This window comes from Trachinotus anak, unplaced genomic scaffold (assembly GCF_046630095.1).
Source record: "Trachinotus anak isolate AG129_WGS33_773 ecotype Australia unplaced genomic scaffold, CSIRO_AGI_Tana_v1 ptg000033l, whole genome shotgun sequence".
In the NCBI taxonomy this organism is placed as follows: domain Eukaryota; kingdom Metazoa; phylum Chordata; class Actinopteri; order Carangiformes; family Carangidae; genus Trachinotus; species Trachinotus anak.
In genome coordinates, this window is record NW_027273884.1 from 1,801,197 (window position 1) to 1,819,609 (window position 18,413).

Genomic DNA, 18,413 nt, shown 5'->3' on the forward strand with positions numbered 1-18,413 from the left:
AGTAACTGGTGTAAAAGCTAGCTAGGCGAGATGCAGTGATTTGGACGTCATCCCTCCTTAAAAAGCAGATGGCTAAACCTTAACTAGCCACTGCAAGCAGCCTACTCTAGATTTGATTTTGATTTGCTTTAAAATGACACAAAACCAGACCTATGGATACAAACAACCTGTTTACCTTTAGATATTTAGAATTTAGATAATTTAAGTCTTTTAGTCATTGCAAATGTTAGTGACTTCCAAGTGATGTAACAGTAAACATGGATAGTGTCATACCTTTGTATACATTAAACATTGCAGAAAAACACTGAAAAAAGTACTAAATAAAGAGTACTAAATGAAGACTTCATCAGATTCATCAAAACATCAGATTAAGCATGAAAAGAAATGGACAAAACAGAGCCTTTATTTTGTAAAATGGGACCTCCACCACAGCACTGTGGAGAAAGAAAAAGTTAGAGGAAAATCCTACCATGGAAAAGAAATCCACTTTTGTGCTGATTGAACAGGTGAAACACGAAAGAAGAAAAACACAAACCAAAGACCCTGATCTGTGATGCCACTGGCCTCCAACATGTGATTAACTTTTCTGCTGTGGCAGAATCTTGTTTAGGTCAATTCCCTTCTTTAACACATACTATCCCAGCTGCTAATATGACCGCCAATTAATTTAGTCTTAACATATGGTGAGTTTAATGAGACACAGAATCTGATATAGTATTGAACATAGAAGCAACAATATGGGGGAGATATAAAGGTGCTATACCACAAAAAGTCACACACTGTTTTCCAAAACGGAGTCATAACATAGTAGAAATACAGTAAGGAAAAAAAAAACCAAGAAAACCATCAATGTCACTAAATCATTTTAGATCACTATACTGCAAGAGTTTGATGGAATAAGGTCTACTGAACAGCAGTCTATATAGTGCTGAAGCAGAAAATGTACCCATAGCTAGCGTCCGCTATGTAGCGTTAATCTGTGTGTGAACAGATGGCATGCGCTAACAAGCTAGGCTAAATGTAGCTACTCTTGGCATGAGCCAAGACTGATCTCTGACTTCCTGATCCCAAGCCGCTTAATTAAATGCACCATTTAATCTACTCGGTTTTCAGTCCCTCTGCTGCTCCAAAAACAACACCGTTCATCACTGATGACCTCCTCGTATTGCTGATTAGGACATCACACATCTGAAGTAATTACAATGACAGAGCCTCCCTTTTTAAAGTCAGTGTTTTGAAGAAATGATCATCAACCAGACCAGTTATTAGGTTGTTGTTGATAATAACTGTCAACAGTATGTTTTTTTTTTTTGCTTTTTTTTTCATATTTAATTGTCAGTACTGTTTGTGCCCTACTAGTGAAGACAGAGCTGGGCAGTATATTGACTTTTTCAAATATATTGATATATTTTCAAAGGATTTAGGATGATATGACACCATTTATATTAATTATAGTTTGTTCTGTTATATAACATGTTTATTCCAAATAACTAACCCAGGGTTTGCATCTCTCCTCTCTCACTCTTTGCGCAACTTCGCCAAAAACCTCCCAATGTCTGTGCATAAACCCCGGCCCCATTCGCTCACAAGCTCCCCTCCAATATGGAGGGAGAGACAGCACCAAACAAACTGCTGAAGACCTGGTTTGTAAAAAGAAAAATAATGGTTCAAATATTTAGATTTAAATGATTTTTATAGTTTTTTCATCAGGAGAAGAAAATCTGTAATTTAATGTTACTCTATTTTAATGTTGTTGTTGAAAACAACTGAAGGAGCATTTGCAGAGATAGGCCTGTTTTTGGCTAGGCTGCAACACCAGGGCGAGCCCTATAATCACGAATGCCCCTGACTGACTGAATGACTGAGCGATGGTTTTTCCACCACTGCTCAGCAGAGTCTACAGAGCCTCTCTGGTTACCTGGCTGCTCGGAAACTGCAGGGAAGCACTTATACACAATACACTGAGCCTCACCTCCGTTCCGGCAAATAAACTACTTGTATTACCTGTATCATTATTACTAAAGGAGGCAGAGGAAAAACTAAATATCTGACACAATGAGCAGAGAAAACAGGGGAGATAAGTCACTGGTAACAAGGCTTCACACTAACTGCTACGATCAGTTCTACATATCAAACAGAGGGAGTTAGACATAATGACCTACCTCTAATAAAAGTCGGTTACATTCTGGAGTTGGAAGTAAATAAAACCTCAACTATTGTGGATCCCATCCGGAGGCTGTTCTCTGTGTGAGAGAGAAACCAGGAGCTCACCTGGTAGAGCGTCTCTTTGCCCCAGCGGCCTGGGTTTGAGTCCAGCCTGTGGCCCTTTGCTGCGTGTCATTCTCTTTCTCTCTCTCTCTTCAATTTCCCCCTCTCGCTCTCACTATCACTGTAACAAAGGCGAAATCCTTAAAAAATAACTTAAAAAGAGATACACTGTCTCTCCTACCTTACCCTCTGAGTGATCAATATCTAAGTAAATAGCTGGACTCACAGCTCCATCTTTGTTTTTCGTTTTTGTGTTTGGTGCTTTTGTCAGATGACGGCACAGAGGAGGAGACTGCAACACATCCTTAATATGCCAAGGGGTATGAGTGATTAGTTTACTGAATGATTAAACATTTCTACCGTCACTAGTCAACACCAGAAATACTAGTCAGTTAAACTAATCATTCACATTTTATTAATGTAAAACGTCGGTCACCTGTTGTTAGCTATCCAGGACTGCAGCCTGGGAAGACGGCAGAACCCTCTCCACACTAACGCCAGGATGTTGTAAAACGGCAAAGTGAAAAGTGGGACGGATGACATCTCGTAAACCAGCACAGTTAGACAGTATTTTGGTCTAGAAAATGAAAATAAGGTTCTATGTAGGCTGTGTCAGAATAAACTGGCATATAACCAGCTGACTAGTGCAAAGTATAACTGCAGGCACGTTGAATTACAAGGTAAGAAGGCTGCTGGTGCTAGCACTGTTAACGTTAGCCACACTCAGCAAACAAATATTATGTTGTGATACTGATTAAATTGTGCTGTGTTTTGCCTGTTTTCTTACTTTTGGATTAATCAAGTAGTGTATATTTGAATTTCCATTTAATCAATGTAGAAATGAGTCGTTAGGAACGTCCCTAAATATGCCTCTAAAAAAAACTCTGTTTCACAGTGCCAACCGTGCTGATTCCGATGGACCCATAACTGAAGATAAAAAAAGGATACATTGATTATACAGAAATTACACAGAATTTCATAAAGCATACAGTGAAAACTACTAGGGATGCATACTGTATATCTTGAGGTGTCCAAGGTCTCATACATCCTGAAGCTATTTTGATCCACTTGGTATTTTACTCATAAATGACTATACAGCGGTTGGTGTTAGGACTGAAGGTGCAGACAGCAGGGCACGGCACTCACTGAGTGTCCTTCAACATTTGCAGCAATGTAGCACCAAGATGTCCATTCTGAATCAACCCCTGGGGCTTTGCTTTATAATCTTTTGCCACAACTAAAAGCTCTGCTGAATATCATTCCAGCCACATACAGCAGTTCATCTCACTAACATAGCGTTAGCTAATCAAATTTAAAGTTACAATAGAACGGAAAAGAACTAAATTAGAGAATACATATTCAATAGAAGGTGTCCCATGAAGGACACCTTACTTTGATTTTGTTTTCATTCAAATCAAATTAGTTAGTAAAAGATAATATATATAATATATATTATATGTACTATAACATAAAGAACATTATTATTAATTGACTGTATAACAAGTGACAAGTAATTTTTTTTTTTTTTTTTTCTTTTTACTGTAATTGCTATTGTTGTTTTTGGATTTAAGATTTTGCCAGTCAGTGAGCACAGAGAGCCTTGTGTGATACCACACAGAGAACACTTGGAATTGCTGCACTGAGCTGTCCAAGGTCCTGAAATCTCTACTCTGAACTGCTGCTGTCCATGTCTGTAGCTCTCCGTGGTCCTCAAATGTGTGTTTCAAGTCGTAACTGCATGATGTAGCTATCGATGCTGCTTAAGAACATTCCATCATTTAATAATTAAAATCTGAACTATAACCAGTGATCTGTAAAATGTGCACAGAGGAAAATATACATGAAATACAGAAAGTAGTAAGTAGTAAAGCAGTAAGACAGGTGTGGTTTTGTTTGTGTACTTCAGCACTTCATGGTCTGAAATGGAACAATGCCCACGAAGTTTAAGTGCTGACTCTCAGCTTTAAATTGAAAAATTGTAGTCCTTGATCAACATAGTCCCCCATGCGCTAAGAAAGCCTCTGAGTCCTGCACAGTTTACTCAGTATGGATGAACACCCACAAACACACTTAAAACTGCTTTATCAGTATTTTTTTTTTCCATTTCATATCTAGTGTGAGGGAGCACTGCTGCTACACTGACCCATTTTCATCAATGGGAGCATTTATGTTCCCTCATTTACTGTCCATAATTTTCATGTCTTGCTCAGCACTGTGTCCTATATGGACACTAATTTCAGCATGATAAATCCACATAGTGTATAATGAATAGAATGAATTTGATTGATACCTTAAATATCCACCACGACATATGAACCTTTATTATTTTCCTAATGCTCCAACTAGTACAACTCAAGCTGCGAGTCTTGAGAAGGCAACAGTGGTCTTTATTGCTTTTAACCCTTATTCAACCTGACATGTTGACTGAGAATGCACTGCTATTTACAGAAAAGCCTTGAAGGAGTGTTTTCTGAGGGGATACAAACATACACATATATTGCACATATGCAAAATTACACCTAAAGTTGGCCCACTAATGCACTGTTGGTGTTGTGATGACAACTTTGTTCAGTTTTAACATAGCCATAAAATGTTTATCATCCTGCTGTCATCACTCAGGGTATCCGAGAAAGAGTGCATTCTCTGTCACTCATAGGGTAGAGTATCCACCCCACATCCCCATCAGATATTGGCAATTTCATAGGGTGACCATAGGACGATCTGACTATGGATAAGATCATGCAGCCCTAGCAGGTGAAACACTGACTGGCTCTATATACAATAATCTTTTTCAAGACTTGGCTTTTAGAAGTCTACCAAGTTGAAAGGAATGAAACAGAAGGAAGGCAGGACATCAGACACTTTCAACACATTGTATGAAAGTGCTCTCCAGCACTGCCTCTGGCAGTAGATTGTGTTGCATATTTTATGCTAAGTATGTGTTGCTCGGGCACTGGCTGAATTTTCTCATGGTTTATATCAAGCAATAAAATCTTTGCAGGTAAGACATAATTCTGCACAACAAGAATAAATAATGTTCATCACAACCTGCCAGTACACTGCAGAGGCCTTTAATCAAAAAACAAAACTATCTGGGATCTTATCACCCTGATTTGTGTTTACGATACATACTCAGTGGTTTAGTGTAGTCCTAGAGACATAAAAAAGCAACTCAAAAGAAAAAATCTCCATATCATGCAATATGGACATGACATGTCAGTTTGGCACAACATACAAATGCAGTTCTGCAGAAAACACAGACCACACACATCGTTAGCATGCTCTGCCATCAGAGCCTGAGGACAAGTCTGGCAGCTGTTCTGTAGGCGGAGAAAGGTGAGAGTGCATGGAGTAAATGCTAACTAGTAAGCCACGAAGTGCAGGTAGTATCTGAATGCATTTTATGCATTCAGATACTACCTGCTACATTCAACATATAATTTAGTCCAGACAATCAGAGTGTAAAGTGAGATTTCTGAAATGTTTGTGTCCCTGTCTGATCCTGTTGTGACTGTCTACAAACTCAATTTTACAATATTTTCAAGTGGCAATACTACAAAGCAGCTCTCAATTTATGAAAAGCTTTCCACTGCACTGATGTTTCACACATTTCACCCTTGGGATTTTTTTCAGAAGAGCTACTGTACTGTTGGATTCTGTAAGATAAGACTGTGTTTTATGGAGTGTGGACTCGTTTCACAGACTGAGCCATGTCTGCTGGTGGAATCCCCAAGTGACAACTGTGCTGCAATATTCACAATTAGTCTCATAATGACAGTGAAAACAACTCCAGTACAGACTGACTGTTTTTCATCGCAAGTGAAAAATTTACTCTCAAAGTTATCTGTTTTCTTCCACCAAGATGCCGTATGTTAATAATTATATTTATGTGCAACTCATTATTATAGCTTTCAAACTGGCTAAAGTATCTCTAACACTGTCGCACATAGACTTTATACAGACTTTATTTTGAAACTGTCCTTAATAATGCAGTGTACAGACATTGTACAAAAGCAGAACATGATATATTCTGTGTGAAGGAAGTAAGGATGAAACAAACCGACTTCAAAATACACAGATAGTTACTTGTTTTAGCAACAGGCATGCCTTTCTCTACACAGAGCACCTGGACTAGTGCAGTGCTAAAAGAACCTACGGGTTTTACGAAGAGCCAAAGCAGAAAAATAATGGATTGGATTGGATTTTCAGCATCTTAAACTAATGTAACTTGCACTTTTAACGGACACACACTGTATGTACAATGCTTTAAAGTAGCGGTTCCAAATCTGGTGTTTGGGGCCCACCTAAAGGGTCACAACATAAATCCAAGGGGTCGTAAGATGCTTAACAGGATGGGAAAGCAGAAAAAAGAAAAGAAAGATTTTTTTCAGCCTTTCTTGAATCTTTGTTTTTGACGTTTTAGAGGTCTGAAAAGGCAAAATGACCAGTGAAAGAGCAGTCTAAGAAGGACTAATCCCCCTTGGTTAACCTGGTTATAATCTGTAGACATATGCATCTTGTGAAGAGGATATAAAGCTTTGTTTTAGATAGTCGCAAGCCAAAATCAATTATAAATGATAAAAATAGGTGAATTTCTGTCTTTATTTCTTGTTATTTATTTCTTGTTCACATGACACGAATGTCTAACTTACTAGCTATGAATACACATTATTCAAGCTTGTCAATTACCATAATGTATAGACAGAGAAACTGATAGATAGACATACAGGATAGTGGGATTCTAGGCAGTGAGCCAGAAGTCTGTGTATTGTGTCACATTCACCCACAGTTATCTGTCCTGAACACAGCTCATTATTGCCCAACGTGTCTCACATCTGTCATGTCAGCCACTCCTCATGCTCACACCATCAGCCTCGCACACTGACACACACACATACACATAAGCATCCTCCCCACTGGCCTCCTAAAGCAGGATCTAATGTCAGACATGACACAGGTGGTTTTCAGGCAGCAGGTGTCCACAGAGAGGGGGGACTACTTGGTGGGTGGGGGGTTACGTGGGTGAGAAAGTAATTTAACATAAACAGGAAAGAAAGAAGTACATAAAATGATGACTTGTTGCAGCAGTTACAAAGCAGATCAGCTGAATTTCAAAGAAAACAACACAACAACAGAAACAACATACAAATCTATTCTAATGTAATTAAAGACTTCATAATGGATTTTAAGCAGGAACTTAACTAGAGCTACCAGTCAGCCAAAGACTAATCCTGCCTTGGCAACAACAGGCTATTTATTTAGAGTTACTTGTGTTTTAACAACAGTGCCAACACACTATAGCAACACTAGCTTCTGCATGTCAACAAAGCAATGCCTTACTGTTAATTCAGAATCTGAGGGTGCAAGTGCCTGTAAAGTAAACAGAACAGTATTTTGGTAGTTCAATGTGAATTGACAGAACATTTATGAATTCAGTATTATTATTATGTCATTACCTATCATGAGATCAAGATACAGCTTGATTTGGGCTGAACAATTGATCAAAATTTTATGTAACTGCAATATTCAAATCGCAGCAGCTGCAATGTTTTGATAAAGGTAAAATGTGGTGTTAGAGAGATGTCCTGGCCTATAAACCATATTCTCCAAAGATGCTTTTTTGGTACGCTATAACCAACAAATGTCACATCATCGTCATTCATATATATATATATATATATATATATATATATATATATACACACATGTGTGTATATTTCTTGATGAAAATGAAATGCAACAATTTACCATTCCGACTGAAATCGTGACTCATATCTCAATTGTCTGCCAAAATAACCATAATGTAATTTTGAAACTCTAATCACACAAGAATGCAAATTACATTTTTGGCAAATCAAGGTTCTTCAATGCATTACTGCAAAAATCATATAAAATCCATTCCCATTGATTTGCAACAATAAGCACAACAGCTGTTATCCAAGTTTTGGCAAGATTTTAGATTTATTCATTTTGCAAAAACTTTTATCCAAAGCAACTTACACGTAAGGCAACTAAGAGTTCAGCAGCTTTTCAGACTGAGCTGGGCATCAAACCGTCAACCCTGTGATTAGTGAGCAACCCTCTCGACCACATGAGCCACAACTGCTCATATCTGAGATGTCACATGTATATATCATCATATTGCTCAGAGAGCTCACCGGAGCTTTTGTTGTCAATAGCTAAAATAAGATCCAATACATCCTTGTAATAAACAATGTCTGTAATGTCCATAAGTAATTCCAATGAAAATAATTATGATTGTTTTCAGTAGAGGTTGTTGGCTGTGTAGGAATAGAGCCTTGGGCATTTCACCAACTGAGGTCATTTGAAAACATCTAGTCCAAGCTGTCCATCATTCCCACATCAGGCAGCTGGGTAAGTAATGGAGAAATGAAGATGGTTTGTCTTTGTTTTCTCCCCTCAGACTCACTGATGGCATTTTAAGGACATATTGTTTGAGCTGATAATGACCACACACCCACCCTCACACACACAGTCACCCAGTCACCCACAGAATCAATCCAGATGTCACAGCATCAGGCCCGCTTTCCATAGACCCCGTCTCTGCACTGCTAATAGGAAATGTTCCCTAACATCTGTGGTCTCCATCCCTCTCCCTTTCCCTATCTCACTCTGTCTTCTCACTGCCTCTCTCTCGCTCTCGCTCTCCCCTGCTCTCACTGTCTGTCTCTGAGCAGTAGAATAAATTGAATTAGAGCTCCACCACCCACTCCGCAACATCCTGCAGCCCTCTGTCAGATAGCTAAACAGAGAGAGGAAGAGAGAGACAGAGAGTTGCACAGAGATAAACAGAGGGCAAGACGAAAGACGGGAATAATAAATATCCCCCCTGCCCCTAAAAAGAACAAAGAACAGTCCTTACAGCCTCTTTACTCCCCTTGACTACAGCCTGATAAGAGTCCTCTTTTTTTTTTTTTTTCCTTTTCGGTGGGTTGTGGGGATGAAAGAGTGAAAAAAAATAATGAGAGAATGGGAAAATACAGGATTAGAGAGATGTTTCTTCTGCTTCATCTCAGTCTGCCCTACACAGGCCATTACAGAATAAGAAGTGATCTTTCATGATAAAAATGCAATACACATGCAGAAACACAGAGCAAGTCGAGCGAGTATACTAGATGTTTATCCTTAAGTTCTGCACAACTTCAAAATATTATTCATCCAGCTCTAATGCCAGTCAAGCATATTAAATTTATCAAATGGTAAAGGATGGGTAAAGGTCAGGAGCAGCTTTAAAACACACCCTCTGTCTTTGCTATCTTATATTTTGCAGAAAAGCAATCTGTAACACAAATGCACTGCCATTCATCCTGAACCTAATGGCACAGCAAACCACTCCCTTTAGACCTAAATAAGAGGCTAAACACAACTAAAATGGACTGAAAATCACCACTTTCTCTGCCTCACTCATTCACCCACACTCTTTTTCTAGAGCCAGGGATGCATTTGCATAATGCCTCCATATCCACGGGCCATTAGCGCCAGCATGAGTGGCTCGTGTGCATAAATTTATTGCCTTGATCAATCTATGTGAGCTACTGTACCGGTACAAACCGATGAAACTCCAATCTGGCAAGAGATAGAGGAAAAAAAGGAGGGCAATTTTCAAATGTTGACATGTCACAGGCCTAAATTAGAGAGACATTAAACAGCACAGCCCCTCATTGGGAAAAAGGTTTGATTAAAATGGTAATTTGAGATCATTTCTACTGACTTACTGCACATTCTAATGAAATGAAACATATTCTTATTTGCTGAGGACCTAATAAACCAGTAAGCAAGGACCCAGGCGTCAACAGAATGCACTTTGATGTCCACAGATGTAAAAGTAGACTCACTGTTTTCAGATCGAGTGCAGCTCAGGAAAATGTATCTTAATGTGGCATTGGCTTTGATCGAAGACAGTGACAATGGATACAGCTGTTGCTGGTTCCAAATGGCTTTACACGGCCAGCTGCTTCCACTACACTCAGTTTAAGTAAGCAGTATTTCATGTATTAGGGCAGGCCACACTGCTGCCAAGTTTCTTAAGCTATCCCTGCATTTGATGTTTTATATTCCACATCAACAAGGAGTCTCATCCAAAAGACTGAGCAGAATACAAAACCCCAAAAATGCAAATCCATCACACAAAAAAATCAACTACTTTTTCTGTTTCTGTAGAGCTTCCAGTTTCCGTAGATCCAATTTCTTTCTGTGGGCTGAGGAAGATACAGAACCTCGCAGCCTTTCATGATTTAATGAAAAACTTCTTGATATAAAATACAATTAAACGATCCCCTCTGAGAAGTTTGGCCAAAGAAATTGGCACAGGCAGAGAAAATCAAATAGAGGAAGTAGACACTGTGATTTTTAATGCTCATCATGTTTAGTTTTTACCATATCTTTTAAAAGGGCATAATGCATGGTTTAAATTGATATTCATTGTGAATGTACAGCTTGTCTTCATAGATCCAAAATTCTTCATATTTCATATCCAGTAGGATGTTTTCAGTTACCAACGTCCTCCTGCTGCAAGGACAACTCAGAGTATGCTTCCACTAACACAAAGAGAGTCGCACAGTACAATGGATAGAAAATACCATCCTCCATGATTGCAAGTAAACAATTAAATGTAAGAATGTATTTGTGCTGCAGAGCTGTTTTTATCATGTAATTCATACCTTGTATTTGCTTAACTCAATTTCTAAAGCCCTAAAAACAGTTTCACTGCTACAATTATTATCAAATCACATTTATTTCAGTGTGTAGGAGAATGATGAATGAGTGATACTGACTAAAATACAGTGTTCTTTTGAATTAAGCACTGGATCATAAGCTTATCTCCTGATCCATTCAGTGGTGTCCTATATCCAGTATGATATGTCTGAACACACATACCCCCCCCCCCCCCCACACACACACACACACACACACACACACCCACACACACGTCATTTGAAACTGATAAGTGACGTGACACACGCTCACTCAACACACACACACACACACACACACGGCAGACGATGCGAATGCTCCATCAGGATCCAGCTTTGTGCCATCAAGGTACAGGGCTGGGGTTCAGCTGCTCAGGCACACACCTACACACACACACACACACACACACACACGCCTACACACACACCTACACACCGCACAAACACACACGCGGGTTATATTTCTGCCATTTGTGCTGTTTCTGCGGATTGAATTCCTAGTTCACTGGAACATAAAAACATATAAGCCGACACACCAACAGGGACACACAAACATAGTACCGACACTCTCTCTCCCTCTCCCTCTCTCCCTCTCTCCCTCTCTCTCTCTCTCTCTCGCTCTCTCTCTCTCTCTGTACAGGCGCAGTGTGTGTGGCGCACATAAAGGGGCAGAGGCGCAGTGTTTAGTGCGTGTGTGCATTCATAACTAGATATCTTTACAGACTGCTGAAATGATCCGGGAGCCTACACGCACATTTCAGCGCGTTCACGGTGGCTGGAAACACACACACACACACACACACACACACACACACACACACACACACACACACACACCCTCTGTAACTTACACCGGGCTCAATTTTGACCTTGCAATGTTCTCGCTGCTGGTTTTTTCCTACATACAGTAGCACCTTACCTCTAACCCCCCACCGCGCTATCCGAACACACCCTCTCCGCCTCCCTCCCGCCCCATTTCAGCGGCCACACCGAAGGGCTCTGCAAGGAAATCCAGAAATAACTCTCCCTCTGCCCCCTTCCACCCCCCCACAACCACCGTCCCTCTGCTCCGGCACACGCAGTCAGAGAAGAAGAATGAGAAGAAACAGAAGCTCAGAGCGATGGGGGGGGGGGGGGTATATATCACAGAAATACAGGAGTCTGAACTTTACCTCTCTTCCTGATGCGGTTCCTTCGTTCTCCGAGCGTCAGGGCGCAATTAACTTTCCAAATCCCATTATTAGAAAGGTAGAGACGGTGGCAGCTGTAACTCCACACAAACAGGCTCCGGACGACAGAATGGGCCCCATACAGGTCTTTATCAAGGTGCATCTGTTTAATATCCTCTGGGTGGGTGTAAATTCCGCACGGGTTTATACTTCAATCCCGTCCTTCCAGTGGGGTGCGTCCGTTTTGCATTCTCACAGCGCCCGGCGACTACATCCTCCACTTCTCCCTCCCCTCTCTCTCTCTCTCTCCCTGTGGCTTTCCTCCCGGTCTCATCCCTCCATCCGCGGGCTGAGCAAAGAATCCCGTCCGAGACAAAGTGAATGTTTCTCCCCCCACCTCTGCCTCCCCGTCAGCCGCTCTCCTCCCCTGCTCCCTCCTCCTCCTTTCCCGCCGGTCGCTGCCCTGTTGTAGGTGAGGTGGGAAGAATTCCGCGACAGGAAAAAATCTCCCGGACAAAAGGGCGGAAAAGTGTAATTATCCCGGCAGAAGAGGGCTCATTGGTTATTAAGCTCTCCCAGGCATCCGCAGCAGAGCCGTCCCTGCCTTGTTGGAGACCGTTACACCTTTTCTATGAGGAATTTTTGGATTTTCACTTAACAGTGAAGCTTCTAGCTCTCTCTCCCTCCCTCTCTCTCTCTCTCTCTCTCTCTCTCTCTCTCTCTCTCTCTCTCTCTCTCCCAGTCTGTGTTTGCGTCGCTCACCCTCTGTTAAATGGACTCTGTGCGTCTCCTCTGCAGTCGGGAGTGGACAGAAGAGAAGAAGAGAGACAGGACGGGCTAAAATAGAGGCGAGGTCATGTCTGAGGAGAGCAGTCGTCCCACTCTCACGGTGGGAAGCTTAACGGCACAGTCCCGCTGATCCCGGTGCTCGCAGCCAGTCGCGTCTCCCGCACCGTTAATCCATACAGCGCAGCGGGCATGACAATCGTCATGTTCGACAAAATAAAAGAACGCCACTTCCTTTTGGTGTTTTCAAAATAAAACATATTTTGGGCATTATATTAACAAACCTAAATCTTTAAGCAATAGCTTATGTTTGGTCTCCTTCAAGCATTATTTTTGCACTAACGTCCCAATAGAGGGGAACATGATTATCCCAGTCACCCTTGTGTCTGTCTGCATTGGCCCAACTGCCTCGGGCCCCCAGACCTTTAAGGCCCTCAAAAGCTCCATATTCACTGTATGAATTGTGCGGTATGTGTAGATATGATTAATTAGGAATATGCACCACTAAATTACACTATCAAGTGAAACTGAGATGGCCCAATCCTGCATTATTAACCTACCTAATTTCATACAAGGGTGATATATGAAAACAAAGTTTTGGTCCTTTCATTATTCACGTTTATATTGTGCTCATGTGCTATTTCTATACAAATCTGGTAAAACTGAATTCTTTAGGGTGACCATCTCATACACAAAGTGGGTGGTAATGGAGGTGCTAGAGGTCAAAAGATTCATGGCTTATTTTTGGCCAGGGGTTGGGGTTAGGCAAGTCAGTAAATCCAGAAATGCATTGAACCAGTAACAGTAAACTTCATGATTAAATAAAATAGGGCAAGGCTGGCATTTTTATACTCAGATTCTACAAACAGTGGAGTTAAATCTGCCCATACCGCAAGGAAATTAGGCCTATGTACCTGGACAATCTCTATAAATATAAAAATAAAAAGTTGTCACATGGCAACTTGTGTCTTATCTGCCACCACTTTAACTATACTGTAAGAGTAGGATCACCTAGCCTACTTCATGTGAAACTATCCAAATATTATAATTCATGTGTCAGTGGAGTAAGCAAAGGTCTATCAGACTTTATTAATAAATGTTCACTGTAGCCTATAGAAAATGTCACCACATTAGAGTAAGATCAGAACAGATGCCAAGTGATGTCATCAAAATACAAAAAATTAATTAATCTGTTGATGTAAGTGTCTCTGTCTTTGATGATAAATGTTTTTTTATATCATAATTTTATGACAAAGGTAATGATGGTGTGGTAAGCTGACTTTGCCTTACCAAACCAGATCATTCATCGTTATTCTGTTCCAACCAGATTTCAAAGCGAATAATACACCGACTTTTATTTTGAAGTGCAAATAAGCTTATTTCCTGACTGCGCCATGATCGTCTTGTCTCGCTTGATGTATTTCAAATGCTGCTGCATAGAAGTTGTCGAAAACCGCTCTCTTTCCCTGTGTCGTGCAGTGTGGAAACCTACAGCCCGGTGGATCCGGCACATTCACACATCAAACTTATACAACTCTCCCATCAGGTGTCAGAGAGGGTGCTCGAGTCTTTTACCCGCCTGTGTCTGCACCTCAATCATTCCGCACATCGTCGAGAAAACTAGAGCGTGTGAGAAATTGAGGGGGAAGCGTCTGCCCACCTTCTCTGGTCCCTATGGAAGTGTACCATAACACCAGATAGCACCAGTCACCTCCTGAAATTATGCTTTCTCAGCCACCTCTCCTCCTCTATGGGAGGAGAAGGCGTTTCTCTTTGTGAAAGAGTCTTGAAGAATGAGAGAGTGATAGGAGCTGAGTCTCTCTCTCTCTCTCTCTCTCTGTCTCTCTGTCTCTCTCTGCTGTATATAATATTGTTAACGGATTAGAGACGAAAAGGAGAGGGAGGGAGGGAATAAGGGAATAAATCCATGCAGTTTGTGAATGGGCAACACTGGGCCAAATTTTTACAGCTAAAAAGATCAGGTTCATTTCAATATCAATAAGGTTTCGAGACAATTATATGGTTTTTCATCTGTAGTCTGGAAATTGAACAACATATCATTGTGCCTCCCAATGAGTATAGCAAGGTATGACACAAAACATTTATTTTTTTTCCTAGTGATATTGACATAGGCATAACAGCACTGCAGTCAAATGATCGTTGATCTACAATGAAAATAATATTTCGTCACACTCTGTCTCCAGATATTTGGACTTTCAGAGTAGCCACAGATATCAGATGCAGGAGGGTTTTTATTGAGCTAATGCCTCTGCTAACATCTGGGAGACTCATATCAGCTCTCAGTGCCATAAGAGACAAAACTGGAGATATGAGGTCTCTGTAGGGCACTGATAAGCTTCATTCTGTTGAAGCAGAGACTGGGAGGTCTATGGTTTGGGTCCCTCAAAAGATAAGTCGTACTGATGGGGGGAGAGCATGAATGTGTCCACGTGGAGCAGGGTGTTTATAAAAGCAAACATTTTGTCGTCACTATTTATAGGAACTATATGGAGATTAACATATGGTTTCTTTGCACAGATTTGGGCGTCACTTTCTTCGTCAACCTTTCTTTTATCATTGACCAGTGAATACCCTCATCTTACTGCCATTAACCTTTAAAGTATTGGTAAAGCCTCTTTATCACCGGTCAATCAATAATTGTAAAGGCAAAATTTGACAACATGTGATTTGATGTGCTCGCAGATGATGTATTGATCTATTTTAATTTAGATGTGGGGTTGGGGTTGGAGTGTATAAATCATCAGAGCGTTGCTGGGTCAGCTCCCTTAAAAGAGTTAAGACTCTGAATTTTATTTATGTTTATTTTATTACTTCTCTCTCAAATGGGAGTGGAAATCCTGCATTATGTGTCCAGTGTTACCTCAGCACCACAGAATGATCGGTCATGACAATAAACTGGCGCGATCTAACCTTCAGGCCACTGCTTCTGCCAATCAGTTTATTGATTAGCTCTTAACAGCTGTTAAAGTCATTGAGACATTGACAGGTGGCTGATGGGATAAGTCCCCACTGAAATCACTATTCATTTGTTAGCCGAGTGCTCATAAACGTGAGCAATCGACAATTGGTTAACCATTTAAAGCCTAATCGGGCTCATCTATTTTTGTTGTGTTTTGTTGTGTCGTCATTCACTGACATAATCAACAATGAAATACCACTTTGTTATGGTTAAGGGATATTTTATGGAGGCAATAAATGCATTTTTTTTATTGTTTTACCACTTCAAAGCGTAAAGTGACCACAATGGACCACTTCTGCTGGAGCTTGATAGAATTGTTGATCACCTGTGACTCAACAACCGCTCAAGCATGTGCAGAGAGTTTTGGCTCTCAATCTTTTTTTACAGCTTTACATTTACACTGGGGACTGCCTAGTCAACCACAGTCTGTTTATGTCTGCTACCCACTAAACTGGATCCACTCACTCAGTTGCTCAACTGGCCCTGGGATTCAAAAACACGCAGGTTATTGCCCGGCCACAGAATATAGATAGATGACAGAAGAAAGGAAAAAACTACTTAAAGTGTCTTAGTAAGGTGTTGGGCCACCACGATCTGCCACAAAAGCTTCAATGCTCCTTGGCAGTCATTCTAGAAGTGTCTGTACTCTACCAGAGAGAGCACCCATGAACCATTCTTCCAAAAGATATTCTCTCATTTGGTGTTTTGATGATGGTGGTGGAGAGCGCTGTCTAAAATGTTGCTCTGAAATCTCCCATAGGCGTTTAACTGGGTTGAGATCTGGTGACTAAGGAGGCTATAGCATATGATTCACATCATTTTCATTCTCATTAAACCATTTAGTGACCCCTTGTGCCCTGTGCACTAGGACATGCTCACCCCCCCCTCCCCCCTCCTCTCCTCTCATTTTTTCTGTTTTTTCCTTGTGTTTATAGGTTATGGCTTAAAATGGCCAGTGCATTTAAAGAAGGAGTTAACCTGGTTAACCTGCTATGGATGTGAACATGTGCTGCAGTAAGATCCCCAGCACACCCCTTCCACTGTTGGTGGAGTTATTGATATGCCTTGGGAAGTGGTGGATATGGTGAATATAAAACACCAAACTCAGCTGTGTTCAGCTGTGAGCAGAGATATTAACAGCCAGCTGGGCAGCCTCTTAATACAGTATACTGCAGCTTCTGAGAAACACAGCTAAATCCTTGTGATATCATTGTCTTTTTAATTAAAGTTTTTAAATGTCACAATATTTTCCATTGAACTGACTAAATACAGCAAGGTAGATAATGATAATATTTTATTACAGGCTGAAATTTAGCTGTCAGCAGGAAGTTTCTATAACATTTCAAAGAACAACTTCACAAAGTTGAATTAATTAAAAAGCAAGGCATACAGCATGTTTTCAGTGTATTGGAGAAAGCAAAAAAAAGATAAATATATAAGGCTTGTGATTTTTTTTTCAGTTATTGTAACAATGATGAATGAATGGGAATTTGCTGTAATTTCAGTTTAGATCAGCCTTCTTACTACTGTATCTTTTCCGCAGCATTTCAGCATTTAAACATACAACAACGTTGATATGTTGGCATAGCAACCTGGAGCCAGCATCATTTACTGATCAATAAAACAGTTTAGATCTGTGAAAGAATTCATATAGGTTTCTTTTCAAAACATATGAAGCCATTATATTGTGGCAGCCCCTGGCTAACCTGTCATATGGATGTAGTGGGCAGGTTACTGTGCTTCACTGTGTGTCCTTGAACACAGTTTGCGGCAGCCAGCCAGTTGTGGAGCACCTGGGCTAAATGTCCCAGAGGATGAAAGCTCAGACCAACTCTGCCCTGGTTCTGTCTCTCTCTCATCCGGACTCATCCCCACATGTGTTTGCACATTTTCTTTTATTTGACTGTTGTTTTGTTTTTGCATCATAACACTCCACAACTCATTATGCTCACACATGAACACGTACATCGCTGATGTTACAGAGTGACACACTCCATATTTGTTGCTGCTTCAGTTGTTTGCTTTATTATAATAAATATGCTAAGTAATTGACATCCATTGTGTCCATTCCTGTATTTGTCATGGCCTCAGAGCTGGGTTATGACAATATAGGGGGATTTATGGGACAGATATTGGCTCACAGATTTCATCTGCAGATGATCACTGAATTCAAAGTAGACTGTCAGTACATAATCCTCAAATCCTATTTTTCTGCCCTTTTCCTGTTATTGCAGTGATGTCTTGGCACCACAATTCCGAGGTACCAGTAAAAATCTATGTAATTATTCCTACCACTAAAATCATTATTACCTACACTTTATAAAATTTACAACAAGGGGCCTGTTCTTAACAAGTACAGCAGTGTCACCACCGGTCACTAACCAGTGCTCTTGACATTCTAAGCTGCTAGGTTTGTAGTTTTCCACTGGTGCTGATCGGTGCATTGATTGCCTGATCAGCAGGGGACAATGTTGGAAACATTGGTAAGACTATAAT

At 40.6% G+C, this 18,413-nt stretch overlaps 1 protein-coding gene across 3 annotated transcripts in view; it reads right to left on the minus strand.

Annotated features, from left to right (window-relative positions):
* Nucleotides 1–13,153, minus strand: part of lrfn5a (leucine rich repeat and fibronectin type III domain containing 5a) — a 120,165-nt gene extending 107,012 nt beyond the window's left edge. For all 3 annotated transcript variants that reach the window (XM_071471376.1, XM_071471374.1, XM_071471375.1), the window contains exon 1: nucleotides 12,155–13,153. The gene's annotated coding sequence lies outside the window, so the exon portion shown is untranslated. The remainder of the gene's footprint in view (nucleotides 1–12,154) is intronic.
* Nucleotides 13,154–18,413: the final 5,260 nt, after the last annotated feature.